The following is a 21,682-nucleotide window of genomic DNA, read 5'->3' on the forward strand; positions in this document are numbered from 1 at the left end:
AAACTTACTATATTATGCTGATATTGTCAATTACAATTACTACACACCTGTATTACAGTTTTTCTCCATTGGTTTGGCTCATTTCTTGAAACAAAAATTACATTCTCAAAACTCTAAGATAATTTGGCAAAACAGTCTTACAGTTCAGCACAACACTATAGCTCACTTGCAAAAGCTCATATCTCTCCCAAAACTGTTCACTCATGCTTCAAAACTAAATTCCTTTCCCATATAAAGAGTCAGTGCCAAGAAAATCCTTCAATTGCTTTGGCTCATTTCTTAAAACAGACCGGACGTTCTCAACACTTAGTGCTTTTGCCAGAATAACGTGGATGGTTAGGCACAACACCATGGTTCACCTGCAAAAGCTCATACCTCTCCCAAAACAGTTCACTCATGTGTCAAAACTAAATTTCCTTCTCATTTAAACAGTCAGTGCCCCCAAAATGCTTCCTCCCTTTGGCATTGTGTAAGCACGGCAAGTCAAAATCTTTAGATGTTTTGTCACTATGGCAGAGGACCACAGAAATATCCCTCATGTCCACCTTTCAGTTTTAGCCCAGTCCTTCATTGAAAATGGTTAATGTACTGTTTTTTGTCTAGCTAACAGAATACAATTGTGTATAAAACTGAAAAAAAGAAATAGGACTTTAGGGTAAGAATAGGATTTTAGGGTACTTTATTCACACACATAAAGTAACTTCCATGCATCAGAGTAAAAAGAAAATGTATACAGCATAATATACTGTAATATAAACACTCAAACAAAAAACAATGAAAATTATATTCAGCCTACAGTGCTGTAAATAAAGCTGGAGTTTCACAGGTAACAGTTCTTCACTGGTTTGCGGTCCTCACCCTCCCTCTCCTGGCCACCGTTCTCACCCTCCTGGCCATCCACACGCTGCTGTCTGGCCACAGATTCTCGTCCACATCACAGCGTATATTCTCCCTTGCGATGCAACGAGGGAAGAAACGGCGTGCATGTTGCAACCATCCCCTACACTAATCTCCTGTAATATCCTCACACGTAGCGTCCATTGCATGGAGCAGGGACCTCTGATCTTGAGCCCGATTCTCATACACTCTCCACCTCCAAGCAGAGAAATACTCCTCAATAGGATTGAGGAAAGGAGAATGAGGTGGTAGGAACACCATGACCATCCTTGGATGAGTAGTGAACTAGGCCCTGATGAGCGGGCCACGGTGGAAATTCGCATTGTCCCATACAATGACATATTGTGGTAAGTGAGGCCCTACGAGACCTCTCTCATTTTCAGGGATCAAATCCAAATGAAGGCGGTCCAAGATGATGAGGATCTTCTGTGTATTGTATGGGCCAAGACTGGGGATGTGAGTTGCCACACCATTCTCAGATATGGAGTCATACACTACAGTTACAGACAGTTACATAGGAATGTTCCATCTTCTCCACAAGTTCAATATACTACTGGCCACTACTCCAGTGGTTCCAAACCTGGGGTACATGTACCCCTACTACAAGGGGTATTTGACAGAAAGGGGAGGGGGGAAATCATCAATGACTAGACTTACTGAAATGTTACAGTAAAACTCATTCTTCCCATTCAGTTATATTCTTCAAAATAAGGATTACAATGATAATTGCATCATACAGTAAGCTGCAGTTTTAAGGCGAAGTGTTGAAGTCAGATAAATCAAATACTTTCATACCTGGATTACCTGGATACACAAATCAGGTAAAGTGGGTACTGAAGCCAAAAAAAATAGGGAACCACTGCTTACAGTTTTTCTCAGTCGCTTTGGTGCATTTCTCAGATCAGAATTGAAATTCTCAAAACTAATTGTTCAACCTCCACATCATCTTGTCACTTGTGCACATCATAAAAGCACTTTCTCATTGTTTTAAAAAAATTGCAAATGACTTGACACACTGATTCAAATGATTATGTACAATTGTCTGCTGTTTCCTACATTATCAATTGGTTATGTCCTGCTGATCACAATGAATTATACCAGTCTCTGTTGAATAATCTTACCCCCCAAAACATCTAGACATAAGTTCATTGCATTAGTCACTACATTCAAAATGGTTGAACACGTTATCAAAAATGAAAGTTAAAATACTTCATTCATATCCTTTGCCTACAAGTACATAGCTAAACGAAATGTTGTTTCTTAAGGACCATAAACAAAGTAAGAATAGACCACAACAACATCACAATAGCAACACTCATACCAATACTCAATACCAGTAAACAGTAACAATACACAGTGAGCAGAAATATATATAGATAGACATTCTATACATGTCTATTAGAATTTTTTTGTAAATGTGAAAACCTGAATTGATAAAGATATCTGTTGTGATGTGGAAGAGATACAAAAGACCGGAACGTCAGTCAAAGGGGTGTATCCCATGCAGCAGTCCTGTCTCTTTCTTTTCTGTATTACAATGACATGCTCTGTCAACAAATTACAGTATGAACATTAAAAGCATAGCTGTGATTCCTGTCCTCTCTCCTGCAATGTATAACTTTGTACTGGTGAAAGTGATATATACCATACAAAAAAAAGTGCAGCCTTGTGCATTTTCAATCATTGTCATCAAAATCTTAGCCAAAATGTACAGAAAATACTTACAGAGTACACTGTTATATTGACAAGATGGCTAAACATTTTGACTTGCTTGTTCATAAACAAGACACAAGGACTTGTTGTTCTGATGGCACTGACAAGTTCAATGACATAAAGATTTGCTTTTGAGAGATAGACTAAGGATTTTGAGCAAGTTATGGGCTTTTGCAGGTAAACCACTATGTTGTGCTGTTTGTACTACCTGTTTTGAGAAATGCACTTACTGTTTTGCAAATGTTAAGGATGATTCGAGAAATGCACCAAAGCGACTGAGAAAAACTGTAATTGTAAAAAAGGTTATAATGATGGACAACCAGTAACTGATTTACATGTACATACTGGTACCGCAGCTCTTTCACTCTATCAGAGTTCCTCTCAAATGGTACCCTGTAAATTTGCTTCATAGTCATCAGATTCTTCTTCAATATCCGGTCTATTGTGGAGATGCTTATAGAGTTGACATTTTGGAATATGGCATTGTCTTGTAGGATTGCAGCGCGGATCTGTCTCAATGTGATGGCATTATACTACTGTAAACTGTATCATCAATACTCCAATGTTTTTCTTTTCATTTTTAGTATCATAACATCCCATTGAGGTAAGATATCACACACACACACACACACACACACACACACACTAAATGAATAGGCAAACGTGTAAATAAATATATTTCTTGCTCTATGCACAGTGTCCTGTCCTATACAACATATAATTCCATCATTGACTGACTACATACCTGTTTTCCCTGCGAAAGGTTTGGATGATGGAGGAGACTGTAGAGCGAGGCACATTAGGCTGCACTCTGCGACCTGCCTCCGCCATTGTGAGGCCATGGTTGATGACATGGTCTATAATTGTGGCCCGAATTTCGTCCGGGACAGCATGGTGTCTTTGTGCTCCTCTGCCTCTTCCCCCTATTCCACCACCACGCACCCTTACTCCTCCTCCTCCTCCTCTTCCTCTTCTTCCTCTTCCTCGAGCAGGCAGTTGCCCTTGTTCATTTACTTGGCCAGGTGCCTCCATGTTCAGAAATTGTACTGGTACTGCATGGTCAAGCTCTTTACATACATTCACAGTAATGGACAGAACCTGTCAGGTAACTAAACATACTGTTTGATTGGTCATCTGAGATGTGTGACACTCCTCCTTCGTTAGTCAAGTTCTAGTTTCACCTGACTGTCAGTTGCTGTAATAAATTTATCAAATGTTCCAAGGGATTCATATATGGTATTCATGGTATTATGTTCTTGACAAATTTTGACAATTGAACAGACTATTGTGCATGTGATGGCTTGTGAAATGACGCTATCACGTTTTGGAGTGAACAACCATTAGACTGCAGAATCAACAATCAGTTTAGATCAACAAGATCTATTCACTTGAAAATTGTGCTAAATGTAGGCTACCTGTACTTAATCATTTGCAAAGATGTACTGAGACATTGAGACATGTACTTTTACATAATGCAATTTGATGAAAAGAATGAGAAATTCAATTCTGTTGTGAACAATTGCCAAGTGGTTTGGAGGTTTGTCCATGATGTTTTGAGAATGTAATTTTTGTTTCAAGAAATGAGCCAAACCAATGGAGAAACTGTAATCTCCTGGAACACTTCCACAAAACATGACTCTTTTTCACATCATCTGTGCTTTTTTTAATTTATTTTTTAAAATTTTACTATGCCAGATATTGTGCCACACATTTGAATTTCTGATTCACAAAACACTGGTGCTATTCTAGCAGTATTTACTATATCATAGCTTTATTTCTTTTAACACTGGTGATCATTTTTAATTATGTTAGACTACCACTCATGGACTAATGCAGGGAAAACAGCTGTCTGCACTGTAAACTAACTGTTGGCTAACGGTAGACTACCCCTGTTAAAATCCATTATTTTTATCCCCTGAATAGTGTCATTATCCTAACAACACAGAACAAACTGTCTCTCACACAACCCAGTATCCCTCTGTAGCCAAAATCAGTATTAGTTTTCCACCACTGTCCCCGGGCATGTTCTGCCTCTCTGGCTCCATAATCCAACATATTCTAAGATCCTTAACCCAGCAGCAAGCTTTGTTTTTGGGCTTTAGTCCAGCTCTGCTCTTGGGAGGTCCAACAGCTCCTCCAAACCCCCTCTAGTAATTTTTTTGGCGTGAAGGATTTTTATTTTCAATCACGCTGTCCCAATCCCCTGGACAATTAGAGGTCGTCACAGAGCAGTTTATAGAAAGTGCGGAGCAACAGAATGTTGTTTTGGAAAGTTGCAGTGGTCCCTTGTGTGAGTGAAAAGGCTTGGAAAAGCTACATTAAAAGAATAAATAACTTGTACAACACAGAACCAGAAATAGGTTGCTTATCTTCTAATAATTTTTACTTACCGGAAAATCATGTTTATCCAAATCCATCAGGAATCGAGGTTGTCCAAGATTAAATGTTCTGCATAGACATTCATTGAAATTCCTCACCAGATTATTTAAGATCCAAAATTTGAATTAAACATATTTCTTCCGATTGCTCACGCTCATTACGTCCACTCCATCCACAAGTGACATCAAATATCTGAGCCTTTGACACACATAGGTTGTACAGTATCTCACAATCTTTACCACCTGTTGCATTAATGCTTGCAATGCAGAATGTTTGTTGAGAAATGAGCACACTTTAGGCATTTTCTGTCCTCCCATCTTTGAACACGATCTATATGTCTATTTGAGACAACACAGTACGTACTGCATTGAAGATACATGGCAACTGGTATAACCAATTCCTCACATTTTTACTGTATGAGAAAATGTGGCCTACGTTTTTATACTGAATGTTTGTTTAAGACTAGCAAATCAAGAGACACACCATTAGTCTGACATTATCGTATTAAAATCAGATAATGTTGCTTAGCAGCCATTCACCAAAGCTATTAAGCACTCGGCTTTGAGGTTTAAAATAACCATAGTGCACTTGTTAACCTTTCATCTGCACATGACTGCTGCAACTAAACTAAACAGTGCTCTCTCTGTCTCTCTCTGTCTCTCTCTCTCTCTCTCTCTCAGTCATTATCTTGTCAGCATGAGGTCATCGTCTGATCCTAGCCCAATGATGTCATTTCCTTCATAAACAAGTCCAACTTCCTCTCAAGGGTCCATATCAGCTGAGCTTATCCTGTGAGTGCCCCAGTGGGACTTGAATTCATTTCAGTGTCCTTCTCATTTCCCCCACATACAGCTAACCTCTGTATTAGTTTTAATTAGCACAGCTGTATGAAGTTATATTTACTATTTACTTTGCACCAGACTTAGTTCAATGGTGTTTGACACAGAGTAAGAATAGGCTACTAGCGTGCTGCAGAACCACAAAAGACCAGTTGGTGAGTCAGATGTTATCGCATAATCATCCACTTATGTATGTATGGAGAGTCTACTTTAGTTACTTTGACTCACGGCACAGATTTACTGAATGAAAGCGTCTGACTTTTCACTGGGCTGTTGGTGGAGTAGTGTTTGGTTTGTACAGCAGTCTGGATCAAATGTGCAACCACAGCCTATACTGATGTCAAACAAATATCAGGCACCACAGTATATGGAATTCAACAGCTTAACTCTGTCTGACCATTTTAAAAGGCTCCTGCACTCCTGCTGATTTATTCAAGTGGGGTTTTTAGTTTCGTAAGCCAGCAAGGTAAAGGAATGACTATGAAATGATTTTTGCAGGTTTTATGGAGTGAGGCACAGCTGTAGCCTGCCTACAACAACATGGGCTGGGTTACTGTATTCAGCCAAGGTAATCACAGTCTAGATGAGCTTTAAAGCTGATGGTTGCTGGTGAGGGAAAAAGGGACCTGTTTTCTTTGCCAAATCCCCTCCTCACTCTGTTTCTCAGGGAAGGTTGATATGGGTTAGGAGTTTAAAGCTGCAACACACCCATGTTTTAACAGTTCTCTGCCACATGTGTTATCAGCTGAGCCATGAATGTGGGAAAGACCAGCAGGTCGAATGACATCATGCCCTGTGTAAAACTAGATATATTTTAACACACAAGGGTGTAACTGGGAAAACATAGGAAATGGGAAAACAGCTAAAACCAATGCAAGCAAACAAAGATAATGGTGCTAGTTGTTAAACAGTGAGTCTCACTTTTGGCTTTTATGTGCACCATTTGAAAAGGTGGAAAACTACACTACAGTTGGTGGTTTGACCCGTTAGAGACAAAGGAGGGGTTATAACTCCTTTCACTAAATCAGTCTGTGTGTTAGATTTGAATTTCAGCAAGAGCTTTGAACCTCCCAGCCTTGCAACAGTAGCATCCTTTACAGAATCAAAGTAATGGTGACTGTGTTGGTGTGTTTTACAACGACCTGGCTAAAGGAATTGATTTTTAGCTTCAAATTGATTATTTTGTGTGCTTGCCCTTTAAAAGCTCTGGCATAGTCAGCTGTTTAGTGTTTAAATGTTTTAACAGTTAAAGGCTCTCTGCATCTGTTATCAGTTTAGCCATAATGAGCAAGAAGCCCAGTGGCAGAGTGACATAATTTATAGTTCAGAGCTAACACACTGGGGTGGAACTGGAAAATAACAGGGAATTTTGGAAATAAGTTGAAATTAAGAAAGATTGAAAACAATGGAAACAATGATGACTACACTTTGTCTGTAGAAGGCATGATGTATATAGTCATTCACTCACATTTGAAACTTGAGCATGTTGAAGTAATTGCTTTTGATGCGAATACAAACACTGAGCACAGTGTCTCATCAGTGCTGAGTAGGGCAATCGAGGATGGGCTGGCTCTTCAGCACTGGAGCTTATACAGACTCCTCAGAAAGATGTGGGCTTTTAAAAAAATAAAAACACCAGTAATGACACTAGATCACCCTAATCATCATAGATGTAGAAGTTTCTTTCAGCATTCCAACTCACACTTGAGAGTTAGAGAGCTGGTAGCCTACTGTATGTCTTTGCTCAGCTTTTAGAAGAGGGAACCCCTTCTTCTTAAAACAAACAAGAAGTACTTTATTTTAGTGAACAGATATATACTGATATATTGATACCACACAAATCATGGCAGAAAAGAGAGCTCTCAAACAGATACTAAATGTCAGTTAAACCTTGTCACAAGACGGGAATATCGATGATAATGCTGATGAAAAACTGCCATACAATGCAGTAAATTTCCAGTAGTTTATATGCTTCAAATTGGTCTATACAATATGTGTTATCTGCTGATGAAATATTGCAGAAGGAGTTAACACATCCTTATTCCTATTACAGTATTATCCAACATTATATACATTATCAGAGCAAAAATGCAATAAATAATATGTCAGTAGATCATGTGGGAACTAATTACATTTGTCAGATATGAACCCAAAAACAGACGGACACGGTGAGTAAAGTTAAAGGTGATTTATTGAACACAACAGAGAGTGTAGGAGTTTGGGCAGAGTGTGAGGCCCAGGGCTGAGCAGGCAGGTGGAATCCACGGAGAGATGTTCCGGTGTGTCTTCCATGATACACCAAGTAACAGACAGACAGCGTAGCAGGTGGGTGGATTGTATGATTCCTGTGGCAGAGAACAGAGTGTGTGAGCAAGGCAGCAAACACGCAGGCAAGCAAGTGAAAAAAAAACAAACAACTTGCAGACTTAACAAAAACAGGTTTGTCAAAAACTGGTTCAGGCTGTCAGGAAAGTCAGGAGACAGTAGATGACTAAACCATCTGGAGGGGATTGGATTGCGGACTCTTCCTTAAATACTTCTATTAACGATTCTGGTGGGTGATTGAGATGCGATGCAGGTGTGTCAGAGTGGCAAACCCGGAAGCAGGTGCACGCCCACAACTCCGCTGCCAGGAGGGAAGGAAATGAAGAAAGAGGTACAGAGGAAGAGAGAGAGAGAAAAAGCCAGAGCACAAACAGACAGACAAAGACCATAACACAATAGGTATCCCAAATTCACACAAACTGAGAAAACCAATATCAAAAGACTCTCACTCACATACAGACATCAAGGTAGGGGGGTTGTGAACATTATCAACTTCACCCATTCAGATTAGAATAATTTTATGTCATGCTATTATTCAAAGTAAACCTAATTTCCCCTCCAATGTAATACATTAGGGATATTAATATTAATAGATACATTACTGAGGACATTAGTAGTAGTGCCTCCTCCACGCAACAAGGTTTTTGATTAAAAGAGGTAAATCAGCTCAAGTCATATGTGCACTGATTCCTAGCACTACCAAGTGAGAAGTGGCTCATGTTATTAACTAAAAAGGAAAAGGCTTCAGGGAAAATGACATCATCATTGTCATCACCACCATGACCACTGCACTGACCAGCACCATCATCATCACCGCCGCTCTAACCACCAGCACCATCATCATCATCATCATCATCATCATCATCATCCTCATCTTCCAGGGCTCAGCACACTAGCATGACTCTGAGATTTAAAGCCCTACTGGAAAAATTACATCATTCTTTTCCCCCCTCCCTCTTTAACTCTCTGGGGTACAACTGACAGAGCTGAAGAGCAGGGATGTAGTTTTGTAAATGATGTGATGTGTTGGCATCTTTGCAGAAATTGTCAGCTGCTTTGCGGTCTACATCTCACAGAAATGGCTCTGTATGAAAGTTGACATCATTCTCATGCTGCAGAACAATAACTGGCATCCCTAATCCTCTGACATAAAATTGACATATGTCTGGAAGAGGGGAAATATATGACAACAATGGAAATCATTGGCCCTTCTGCAGGAATCGTCAGCTGTTTGGCGTTGTGGAAATAAATAGAGGGGATTGAAGTGTTTTAGCAGAGCAGCAGACTTGCCAGAGACACGGTTCATGAACTGTGACTGTAAGGGCTCAAACCTTCCTCAAGAAATGCTGTCACACATCTCTGTGCGATGTCCCTCCAGCGAGGTCTAAAATCAGTTAATAACCCTCTGGAGTGTGACTTCAGTCTGCCCTCGGGCTAAATGACATAGTTCCCAGATACTGGGATCATAGTGTAAAACTTGAAACTGATATAAAAATGGGGAAATGAGATGATTGAAAGAATTTGAAAAATCATTACCACTTTGGGAAGCTCAGAGTTAAAAACGTAAAACCCATCATGTTTGAATCTAAACACAGAGTACTAAGCCTCCTCCACGCTCCAGATGGTTTTGATTCTAGGAAGTAAATTAGTGAAGCTTGGAAGCAGGGATTCATCTGCCATAAGTGCTTGAGGGAATCAATCAGCTGTGTTACATTAAAACCAAAAGTGCTACAGGCAAAATAAATGGATTAAATCCATACTGACTGGGGTAATGCTAACTGTGTGTAGTACTCCTCTGTTGGATTAGCACCCAAAAAGTGACAGCATGGTGGGAAATGATGACCACAGCTCTAGGAAGGTGTGTGTGTGTGTTAGCTGTCAGCGGTTTCCTAAGGAGAGAGAGTGAGAGCGAGCGAGTGAGAGAGCTTGTGTGTGTGTGTTTATTTGTGGTAGATGATGTGCCTCAGGAAAAATGCCTAATGCCCAAAATGCCACACTGAAACACACGCATGCATGCACTTACACACACAACTATGGCAAAGTGGTGTGTTTTCACAGAGAGATGACTGCTAGGTGATGTCATCTTGCTTAAATCTAGCTCTAGCATCAGTTAATTTGTCAGTGTGGGGTGTGTGTGGGAGTGCATAATGGTAACTTTCCATGTCTATCACTGTTATTGATTAATTAAGAGGTATACTTTTAATCAGAAAATACAAATTGTGCCTGCCATCAGAGTCACATATACAGTATAGGGTATATTGAACATATGTTCGTGTCAGTGTGTGAATTTTTGTGTGTGAAACAACTACTGTATTGGGCTCATTGCTCATTTCACTCTTCCTAGCTGCACCTCCTCTAATGACCAGTAGATGCTGTTTCCAAGAAAACTCTTACTGTATTAAAGTGGCTGAAAGGGTTCCCCGCTTGTGTCTTGATACAAAGTCAAATCAAGTTTTTACATAAGACATTACAGTCTGAATAACTCATTTTACTTATTTTTCTTGGAGGGAAAACACTTTGTATTAAAAAGATGTTAGGGTTTAAAGATAGGTATGATTGGAAGCAAGGAGTCTCATCTTATCACTGTTGATGGTACTGCTATCTTGTCACTCCAACCAGTAGTTTTAGCCTTCTGCAGTAAATTATCAAAACTTCGTAACAGGGCAACCCACCCTCCCCCCACCAGCTTATTTTGGAGGATTGTTAGGCAGGGTCATCCAGTGGGTTCTCATATGATCGGGATGAAGGATGAGTAACTCCTTTCATTGATGGGACCACTGGATATTGCTAACATGTATCACTCATATAAAATGAATCACTCAGAGAGACAGAGCGGAGAGCTATAATAGTAATGAGAGAAGTTTGGCATTCACATACTGATAGGATACAACATGCTGTGAGGTTGACTCACGGGCCTCTAAGGGGTGACAACACCACTGTCTGAATAATGAAAATCTGTATACCTTACACTCTCTTTAGATGTGTCCTTAGGCCCAATGAAGCTTCGTGTCTGACTCACGTGAGTCATGCGGCTGTGTATTGAGGAGATATTGTGTATTGTGTGTGAATCAATGAGGAAAGGAGTCTGCCAGCTGAATCATTTTGGTTATACAAACCAAGTGACTCTTTTGCCAAGGCCCATAAAGCAACTTCCTTGTCTCAGATTCAAAAACATGATCTTACAGTTGGATCTTATAGTCACATGGTTATGTAATAAGTAGGTAAATGAATGAGTCCCTATAAAATAAGTGAAAAAGTAAAGGCTCTATCTGACTGCATGCAACAGATGTTAGTAGCATGTCCGGTGCTTTGAGCTCCAGCTGTCTTGCAGGGATGTGAAGGTATCATATATGACAGGCTGTCTGCCTGTGAGAAGCTGAAATGTAACCATTTATTGAGGCCTGCTTTGGGTTACATCGCTTTAATGTTCAGGGGGAGGTGGGGAAGTGTTTGAATCAGATGGATGTACTCTATGTCAAACTTAAACATGTGACCAGATGATGACTGCAGGCTCTCTTATCTGTATGAAGGTAACCTGAGGCTCTCATCTAATAATTTTTGGAATCCCTCTTTGTGGCACCACACACACACTCTGTTGAACTTATCTCCCTTCCTGTGGAATGACAATGCTTCCTTGTTTATCCATTTGCCATAAAAACACAATCAGACACAAGTCAACATTGAATGACTCCAAACAAGCTGGATTATTGCTCTAATTAAGCTTTAATAAGCCCTTATTAAACGGCAGCAGGCCTCGTCAGGCGGTTCATTAAGTCATTTCATCCTTTTATTCCTCCATTAACTCTCTTTTTTTCTCTCTTTTCTTCTCAGGGAGTGTGGGAGTGGTGAGGTCTGGGAGATCACGACCTTAATTCTCTCCAAGACAGACGGTTTAATTAACACTGGAGGAATCCTCACTGGCTCCAGACCTCTACAGTGGGAAAGTACAGGGGAACTGGATTGTCAAGGTAAGGCACTAAGCTAATGTGTTTATTTTTAATGGCAATATACACTAATAACCTTTAAATTACAGCTACTGTGCTCCCTGAATTTATGATGTAATTAGATGGTAATATTGACTGCATAAAAACACACAACATTAGTTTCATTAGTGGTTTTGAGAAGTGCCAGATAATGAACAACACTGGTTTAATTAAATGTGAGCACATTTTTATTTTTTATTTTTATTAGACCCCAACATGAGACATAAGGAGTAAAGTAAATGTATAAATGCATTGCAAGGCAGAGAGCTACTGTATACACTGCACTATAAGTATAAAACTTTTCAACTGACAAAAGGAAAGGGTAGGTAACACTCTGTTGCAATTCTCCATCTGTCTCCTTCCCCTTCATTATGCATACAACTGTGTGCAGCTCTCCCACAGTCAGCACTGACATTTTAGCTGCCACACTTCTCAGGGTTCAAAATGATACCGTCACACATGTGTGTGCAGGTTGTTTACAGTTTTAAACAGGAACTGTCGACCTATAGATTTCATAAGCCTGATGTGGATAACCAGAAAAACTTGAAAACTCTCTAAATGTTCTATAAATAATCAACCACAACCTCACTGATTGTTTGTTGCTTTTTACAATTTCAGGCCAAACTTTGGTGGCACCTTGTCAATCTGCTTCATTGGTTTACACTTTGCAATGACCGTTCCCTTCATTATGTCCCACTGCAGTATCCTCTTTAAACAGAAAGTATATCCGTTTCGGGATGCGACCTGTTTTAAAATAACATTTCATGGGGATGTGGAACACATGGTTGTCATGGGTACATTTTGTGACAAATATTTGCTGTATACTTACATTTATTGTGGTTGAATGAAAAGAATAACTGTGACCAGTAGAGAGCAACAAAATTCAAAAGGGCGCACACACACATCCTCCAAACAAAAATTGAAAGGTTATAACTTTAAAACACTAAAACTGTCATTTTGAACAGTGCACTGCAAACTGTTCAGCCTCATGCTCAAATGTTAAACATTACAGTTAGTAACACCTGCATGTTTTAGCGTCTGCTGTGTAGGGGGATTTCCAATTAGGAGTGGTACACTCAGACTTGAACTTTGCACGCACAGACCTTTTTCTCTTTTCATGTGCCAATAAACAACACCAGAGACACTGTTTACTGTTAGCAGCGAAGAAAGTTATACCCCAGGGAATCTTAAGGGAAGCAGGTGTCTTAGTTCTTAAAACATAATGCAGTTTATCATTGCATAAGGATCTGTATGAATTTATTGTATGAACCTGGCTAGCCCAGTCTAGGTAAATAAACCAACTAGAGGCAAGGATGTCTTAGCTATGCCGGGTGAGTGGGCCAAATTTAGCCATCTGTAGTATTTTGACTGAAGTAGGAGTGCATGTATGATAGAGCGAGATAGAAATAGAGATAATGTGTGTGTGTGTGTGTGTGTGTGCACATGAGCATGCATTTGCATGTTTATTAGCAGTTTGGATCCTGCTGAGGTGACAGATGTTCATGGCAGAGGTAGGCAGAGATGAAATACAGTGTCCAAATTAACCCACTTGTGTGTCTGTGTGTCTGTGTGTACATGTGTGTTAGTCAGTGTGAGGGTGACTCGTCCCCATGGAAGTCAGAAAAGCTGTCCTTCACCTGTCTGCATGTCTGTGTTGTCTTTACAGCATTGTGTGTGTGTGTGTGTGTGTGTGTGTGTGCGCGCGCTGTATACTGGCATGATTCAGTGTAGACAGTTAAGACTTCCACCTTCAGCCATGCAGTGATTGAGTTTCCTGATGCTTCAACAGATGTCCAAACCCCAGGATTTCAATCTTTTGCTCTCTTCCTGTCTTTGTTGTTTCTATGAGGTCCCTTTTCCTTTCTATATAATTTCTGTCCTCCTTGACTCTTTGTCTCACTCATTTTCAGAAACTGCTGCAGTGGATCATTTATTTCAACTGACTTTTTCAATTTGGAGAAGAACACATATGCACACACACGCATGCGCACACACACACACACACGCATACGCACACACACGCACGCACACACGCACCTACTCAACATACATAGACACTACATTCATATACAGAGACACATATATTACCACAGACTGTTGTTGACTGAGGATGCAGATAGGCATGCACCCACGCACAGATATAAACACAAGGAAGTGCTGGTTTGGATGTTATGCAAAATTATAGCTCCCTTATATGAAGAAATACACACACCCTTATATGTCAAGTGATTAGTTACACAATTAGAACCATAAGTTCCATTAAAAAGCAGAAGCTCTAACTGTTTGTACCTTTGTGAAGGGAGAAATGAAACTTGTGAAACTCAAAAATTTACGTTGAAGCCAGATGTGGGCTTTGATGTTTTTCATTGTGTTCGAAAAACACATCCAGCATGATCCAGCACACAAATGAGAAGATCAGAGCTACCTAAGAATTGAGTGCGTTTTCTCAAAAGCTCACAAACTGTCAATATTTTAAGGTGAGTCAGGGATGCTGAAAAAGTAACTATATCATCCAGCCAGTTTTGTGAGATACCAGGATACTCTTACAAAGTCCATCCACATTTGTTGCACATTTTCAGATGAAACAGTATTACATAATTATAGTGGGTGCTCTCCAGTTGAATGTAATTCTAAATCTGGAAATTAGTGGGAGATGCTTTGGACAAATGCTGAACCCACAAGATTAACTTTGTCTGCTGAACAAGCCAACCCTTAGCTGTCTTTTTAAATTGGCTGTAATTGTATCTGTATTCTGGTCAATGAAAGCAATCAAAGGCAAGCAGTTACAAGACACTGGTCACCAGACCTAGGGGTGGAACTTAAGACTGGGGGACACGTGCGTGCATGTGCACGTACAAATAGCCTACACAAACGGACATGCACACACACATACAGACACCCACGCGTTTCCTGTGTGTTTCATCTTAGACTGTCTTTTCTTCTTTCTCTTCTATTTGGAGAGGAAGTGCGGGTCTAATGACTTTTCCTATGCGTCACAAATACTGCATGTGGGAGGCAGACAGCCACTCTACACGTGTATGCATTTGAGAGCCATCATGCATACATGTATAAGTTTGTGAAGAGCTTGATACATGGTTTGTTATGCATTTGTTAGAAGCTTCATGTGTGTTTACGAGTTTGTGTTTTTGAGAAACTTCTCATTCGTTTTTGGTGTGAGAAATAGTTATGAGCGTGTTTACGAGTTCGCAGGAAATGTGCACACTTAGCTACTGTTTTTTGTTCTGTCTCCGAAAAATAAGTTTGTCCCTGTGGAATTTCACACACATGCTTTTTTTCACTGTTTTCACTTGATGTGACCATGCATGCTGGTGAGACACTTCTGTACATGCTTGTCTGTGCAGCAGTGCAGTTTGCTTTTGCATGTGCTTCTCGCAAAGTTCTTGTAAACACTGCTACCACTGAGACTTCACACAGGGCTGTTTTTCAGGATTTTGTACTACTCAGACTCTTTATATCGATCCTGATCAATATTTTATTTCTTATGAGAATTACTGTGGACCGAAATGAAATTTCAGTTATAATTTGTTGTAGTAATGTATTCTGTATTTCAGATGGGTTTTACAAATACATTATTTTGAATCAACAATAAACAATGAGCTGTCGAACTCAACTTTTTTTAAAAGTATAACATAGTGTTCCTTGTTCTCATTCCTTTACTCTAGAGCTACAGAATTCAGAATACATATTTCTTCAAATATTTTTAAGAAAATAAAATATAAATGACAAATGTATTGTATTATATATATATGCACATACACACACACACACACACACACACACACACACACACACACACACACACACACACACACACACACACACACACAAAACATATTTGTCATTACCCCATCCTCCTCCATCCATTCTCCAAACCGCCGATATAGTAAATATATTTTGTGTATATTTGGCACTATAACCAATGAAAGAATTATGATTAGATATATTACTATTAGTTTTGATTTCACTTGTCAGGGCGTGTTAATCTTGTTTAACTTAACCAACTAATATACATTACTAAACTCCCAATGTAAACGTAACATTGATCAGTCAATTCATAAATAAAGTGGTTCACTGCTGCAGGGTTCCCTTACTAAATATTCTCACAACCAAAATTGGTTCTGTTCAGTAACTTTTGGGGTCAAACATCTCAAGCAATGTTAAACAATCAGGTGTCTAGCTCTAGACCACATCTCCTGAAGTCTGAATAATTCTTCATTGGCTGCCAGAGTGAAACAAGGTTAGCTAATCTTGCAATACTTGGTTCCCCAAGCTACAGCTGCAGTTGGCTTCCACAGTTCATCTGGGGCCACAGAGGAGTGTTTTTCTCCAAACGAGTACCCATTCAAAGACCAAGGCTGGTGCTTAGCTATGAGCATGTGACTGTTGAAACATTATTTTAGGTGAAATGAAAAACTGAATCAAAAACAGTCTTTTGATTGGATCCAAGGCCTTTGCTGAACTCTTCTTCCAAACTCATCACTCCCCTTCTCTACCTTTGCTCCCTGGTGCCAACTCCATCATTTCCCTTACCATGTCTTACTCTTATGAACACCCACTCTCCTTCTCTTTCATGTCTTTACTCCTTTTCCTTCCTCCCTCCCTCTCTCCCTGCCCTCCCATCACTCCTTCCTCCCTCTTTTCATTCCCTTACTGTGGATCTCATCTCTTTCTTGTCCGTGTTTATTTTCCTCCTGTATTTTTCTCTCATTGCCTTCACTCCCCTCTGTCTTTCTGTCTTTGTGTTTCTTTCACTATGAAGTATTTCCAACTTCAAATATGCTTTACTGGCTTTATTAGGAAAAATCTGTTGCCAAAGCTACACAGCTTGTGGTGGATAAGTTGATTAACAGAAGACAAAAGAGCTATCAGAAGTAGACAAATCATAAACTTAAACAGGCTGTGTACTCTAAGTCTTATCTCTCAAATCAGGATAAAATTAGGATAATTGACTTAGCTACAATACCAGTTAAGATGGAAATGATGGAACACTATTGCAATATACCTCATTCATAAATATACAAGGATTGAATTTAAAGGAACAGTTTGAAATTTTGGGAAATACGATTATTCGCTTTCTGGGCATCAAATCGATAAGAAGTTAATATTCTCATATCTGTATGCTAAATATGAAGCTATAGCTAGCAGCTGGTTCGTTTAGCTTAGCGCAAAGTCTGAATACAGAGCAAAACAATATTGATCAAACGTATGAGATATAATGTGTTAATAAGTGAGCTTCTTTTTTTTCAGTTTAGACAGAGCTAGGCTAATGTTAACCTTGTTTCCAGTCTTTATGCTACGGTAAGCTAAGCTGTACCAATCTTCTCATCATTTATTTCTGATATGATCATGTTTTAATGACCAAGTTGGGGTGGTGATGGCACAATGGATAAGACACAAGCCTTTGGTGTGAGAGACCTGGGTTCAATTCCCCACTGTGACCCATTAACCAGTGTGTCCCTGAGCAAGATACTTAACCCCTAGTTGCTCCAGAGGCATGCGACCTCTGACATGTATAGCAATTGTAAGTCGCTTTGGATAAAAGCATCAGATAAATGTAAGCTATTGCTGACCACAAACTTCTGAAATGTATTCTCAGTCAAGCATCTTACAGAATTGTTTCATATTGTGCGGCGTAATTCCAGCATTTCAGCAAATTGATTATGTATAGACTTACTCAGTTTAACTCTTTGAGTTGTATTAATTTTACCAATCTACTTATAGCAAATCAATGGAGGGGATGAGTTGGGTACTGCCTCTTCGCCTGGAACATGTCAAGCTCGCCTCCTCTCTCTCTGTCTCTCTCTCTCTCTCTCAAGATGTCTTCACACCCCCTCTCTTTTGGCTGACATCATCTGCAGTGACTGACTGCTGTTGCACTTGAGTTGAGTTGAGTTGAGGTCAGACATACAGTGTGTGCTGCCTCGGGGAGATACAGACTGGCTACCAACCAGATAAGTTGGAAGCCCATGTCCTGGTAACCCCCCCCCCCCCCTCTCTCGCTCTCTCTCTCTCTGTCTTTATGAGAGCTTGTTGCTCTCACTGAGCGTTGGAGGCTGAGAAGAGCTGGGAAAGAAAACTGGACCATTAGAGAAAATAATAATAATAATATATGAAATACCGTCTGTCTCTCATTTCACTCATTCAGGCCTTCCTCCCTTCCTCTCCATCTCATCTCCCATGTGCACACACATACACACACTCAAACACAGATCTGAATGATTTATTTATGTCAGCATAAATTACAGCAATAACCTCTGGTGTACTGTATGAGAATCAGATACTGGTGCTGTCTGTGTTTTAGCAGTGATGTGTTATGGTGCCTCGATGCCAGCTAATTTTGATCGGTGCGAGTCTGTGTGTGCAAGAGTTTGTGCGCGCGTGTGTTTGTTTAAACTCACTTGGCTTTCCCTGACAAGTTTGATCTGAGTAAACAAGGAGCCAGGCATATAACTGTGAGTGAGAGAGAGAGAGAGAGAGAGAGAGAGAGAGAGAGAGAGAGAGAGAGAGAGAGAGAGAGAGCGAGGGGGGAGGGGGGGAAACAGGGTCAGAAAGTGTGTGTGAAGCAGGGAGAAAGGCAGAGGCAGACACTTACTCAGGCTAAACCCTGAAGCCATGGGCAGGAAGCTGATATTTTCCCAGACTTACTTTACTCTTTTTTTTGGAGTCTGATCCGACAATTGTAGCTTCCTCTGAGGGGCTAATAATACAACAGAGCCATTGTGCAACACGTTGTTTCCCCCCGCCTGATTTAGCAAGAGAGAAGGCGTTTGCATGAAATCTTTCCACTCCCAGTGTGGTTGGGTGGAGTTTTTACTGCCATCAGATTGGATTGTCACACCACATCGTAATAAAGCACTATTATAGTCTGGCTCAGATGAACATGAATACACAGATAACAGTGCCCTAGCTAGTAGCCACTGTACAGTTCTCCATTTACTGAGTATATCTTGCACTGGTGCTGTAGTTATTTTTCAAATATTTTCTTTTTTGGTACAGCAGCTGTGCAGAACTTATGTGAAATGTGTGAAACATCTCATTTCTGGAATGTGGATGGAATTAAACTAAAACAGACATGCAAAACAAGAATTAGGATGGATAAACCATTACACATGCAAGTACACCATTGTAGATATTTGATACATATACAAGGCAGAGAGAATTTAAAAAGAAGTATTTGATGATGGCTGCATTTGTAGACATGGAGCCATTAAAAACACACAAACTCATACACATAGTCAAGGCGGATTTAAAGGTGAAATAAGCGATTGAGAAATCCAATACCAAGACAAATACCATGATACAGAGTGAACAACAGCACAGCAAGTAATGAAACTAACATTAGACTGTGGGTTAGCGTACTGTTGGTATAGTTGCTGCTGCGAAGCTAACATGCAGAGTGCCATGACACACACATCATGGCTGGAACGGCTGTTGCATAGCGGGGTGTGGGACATTTAGTACAGAGCCAAGACTGAATACAAATGGTGGATTTTTCAGGGCACAGACAGAACCGACAGTTTGCGGACTGTAAGGACATATTTGCTGAATTTGACAAAAAGATATGTATTTGATTAGAATGGCTTATTCCACCTTTATGTAAAGTGTTTTTAATAGAAACCTCAGACAACCAATGTACACTTGTATGCTTGCTAGTAAAATATGCACAACCATGTGTGTGGGAGTTTGTCTGTGTGTGTTTGTGTTCAGCTCAGCCTCTGACTGAACTCAGGACTCACTAGAAACTGGTTCTTTCTGTTATGCAAGTCTTTCTCCTTTTCCATATCGTCTCTGGGCGTTTATGTGGTAGATCAGCTACCCTGGGTGAATTTAATCGCTTTATCGCTTTAAATCTGCAATCCAGGTTGGATTGTTAAATGTATCATTTATTGTTTCCAATATAAAACAACAAAACTGCACTAGGAATCAGTGTTATTATAGATTGGTAGAAATTAGGTGTCTCTAAGGGGATTTTGAGTCGAAGCATCCTACATGCTAGATCAGAAACAAATGATGCAGTATTGTTTTCACTTGCATGTATTTACTCTTATGTAGGTGGGAGCGTGCGGTGCTATATTACTATTATTAATTGGCCTAATCATGGATTGTCTTTCATAAATTGTCTGCATCCAAATCTGATTAACTAACTACTTTAAGTGGTGTGTATAGATGGTTTCATTCTGATAACAGTAACACTAACAGTGCTGTTCTGAAATCTTATGGCCTAATATCGGGTTTGTATTTATTGCCATTGCATTCAACATTAACTATCAGGGAAGTATGGACATGGTGGACATTTTATTCACTTTTAGTTCCCTATGCCTTAAGCTGGTGCAAGGTGGTTTTCGTTTCTTTTAAACGCATCTAACACGTCCTGTAAAGGCTACTTGGTAAACAGCTGAGTAACTGTATTTGCATTTCTTTATATTAAAAACATCCATAAGGGCAATATGTGTCTTATTTGTCCTGTGGGATAGGGCTGAGTTATATTAGAAACTGTGTTGTGGGCAGGTGCGGTATTAAAAACGGTCCCACACAGACTTGAAGGCAGAATGTGAAATGAAATTACTTGTTAGATGAATGGTTTTTGTAGTGTACTTGACATAGCCCTATAAAATATATGTGGTCTTGCAAATCAAATACTAACCCTAGCATTGCTTTCACATTCACTGCATACCTATGCGATTCCTATATTGCATCAAACGTGAACTTTCAAACAATATAATGTTTTGTTGTTCACTTATTACTGACCTTTCATTGACACACAAATGATCAATGGTGGGTTGGGAGATGCTAATATAAAACCACAAGGAAAGTATTACATGAGATGTGAGAAAGAACTAGCTTTTATGACCTAGACAGCGCAACATTAAAGAGACAAATCACTGTGTATCCCAGCTTATCCTTGATCATCCCCACAGGCAAAGCACACTTAGCCTGTCTGGCCAGGTTGACCAGTTTGTCTGTGTGTGTGTGTGTGTGTGTGTGTGTGTGTGCGTGCGTGTGTGTGACTTCAGCATTGCATGCATCCGTATCTGTTCATCTGGCTTCTGGCCTGTCTCCCTGTTTGTCTCTGTGCTAACCATGCATCTTTCATTTTATCATTAAGTCTAGCAATTGGTGTGTGTATGTGGGTGTCCATGGGTGAAATGACCACTGGGTTTCCCACTGTGTTGACCACATGCTCTACTCCATTCTTTTTTCCTCTGTTTTTGTACCCCATGTGGCATCTCTACCTTGACCACCATGTTGTTCTGTCTGTCCTAGCTTTTTGTATTGTACTGAATTATCAGAAATTCAGACTTTTCCATCCTTGGTGTGTGGGGCCTCATGTGGGGTCCCTGCAGGTGAAAATGGTAGTCCATGAAAAGAAATCCTACTCAGAACAAATCAAATGCAAAGTGGTGTACAGGATATTTTTATACAAGTCTATGTTGCTACACTCAGTTGAAAATATATTCCACAGTAGTGATTCAACCTGTGTTCACTTCGTAAACAACATTTTCTGCTCAAATAATCTGCTAGCTA

General features: G+C 39.9%; 2 long non-coding RNA genes across 2 annotated transcripts in view; one reads left to right on the top strand and one right to left on the bottom strand.

Moving 5' to 3' along the window:
• Positions 1-4,100: 4,100 nt before the first annotated feature.
• LOC119897878 overlaps positions 4,101-21,682 on the top strand; it is a 65,390-nt gene continuing 47,808 nt past the window's right edge. Inside the window, exons 1-2 of the long non-coding RNA XR_005443457.1 lie at positions 4,101-5,780; positions 11,985-12,121. This is a non-coding gene — a long non-coding RNA (uncharacterized LOC119897878). The remainder of the gene's footprint in view (positions 5,781-11,984; positions 12,122-21,682) is intronic.
• LOC119897879 lies at positions 8,002-9,458 on the bottom strand. The gene is made up of 2 exons (XR_005443458.1): positions 8,260-9,458; positions 8,002-8,173 (listed from the first exon to the last, which is right to left on the bottom strand). It is a non-coding gene; the product is annotated as an uncharacterized LOC119897879 (long non-coding RNA).

This window comes from Micropterus salmoides, unplaced genomic scaffold, assembly GCF_014851395.1.
Source record: "Micropterus salmoides isolate LMB-PRFRI ecotype aquatic unplaced genomic scaffold, ASM1485139v1 Ms_hic_scaffold_11, whole genome shotgun sequence".
NCBI lineage: Eukaryota > Metazoa > Chordata > Actinopteri > Centrarchiformes > Centrarchidae > Micropterus > Micropterus salmoides.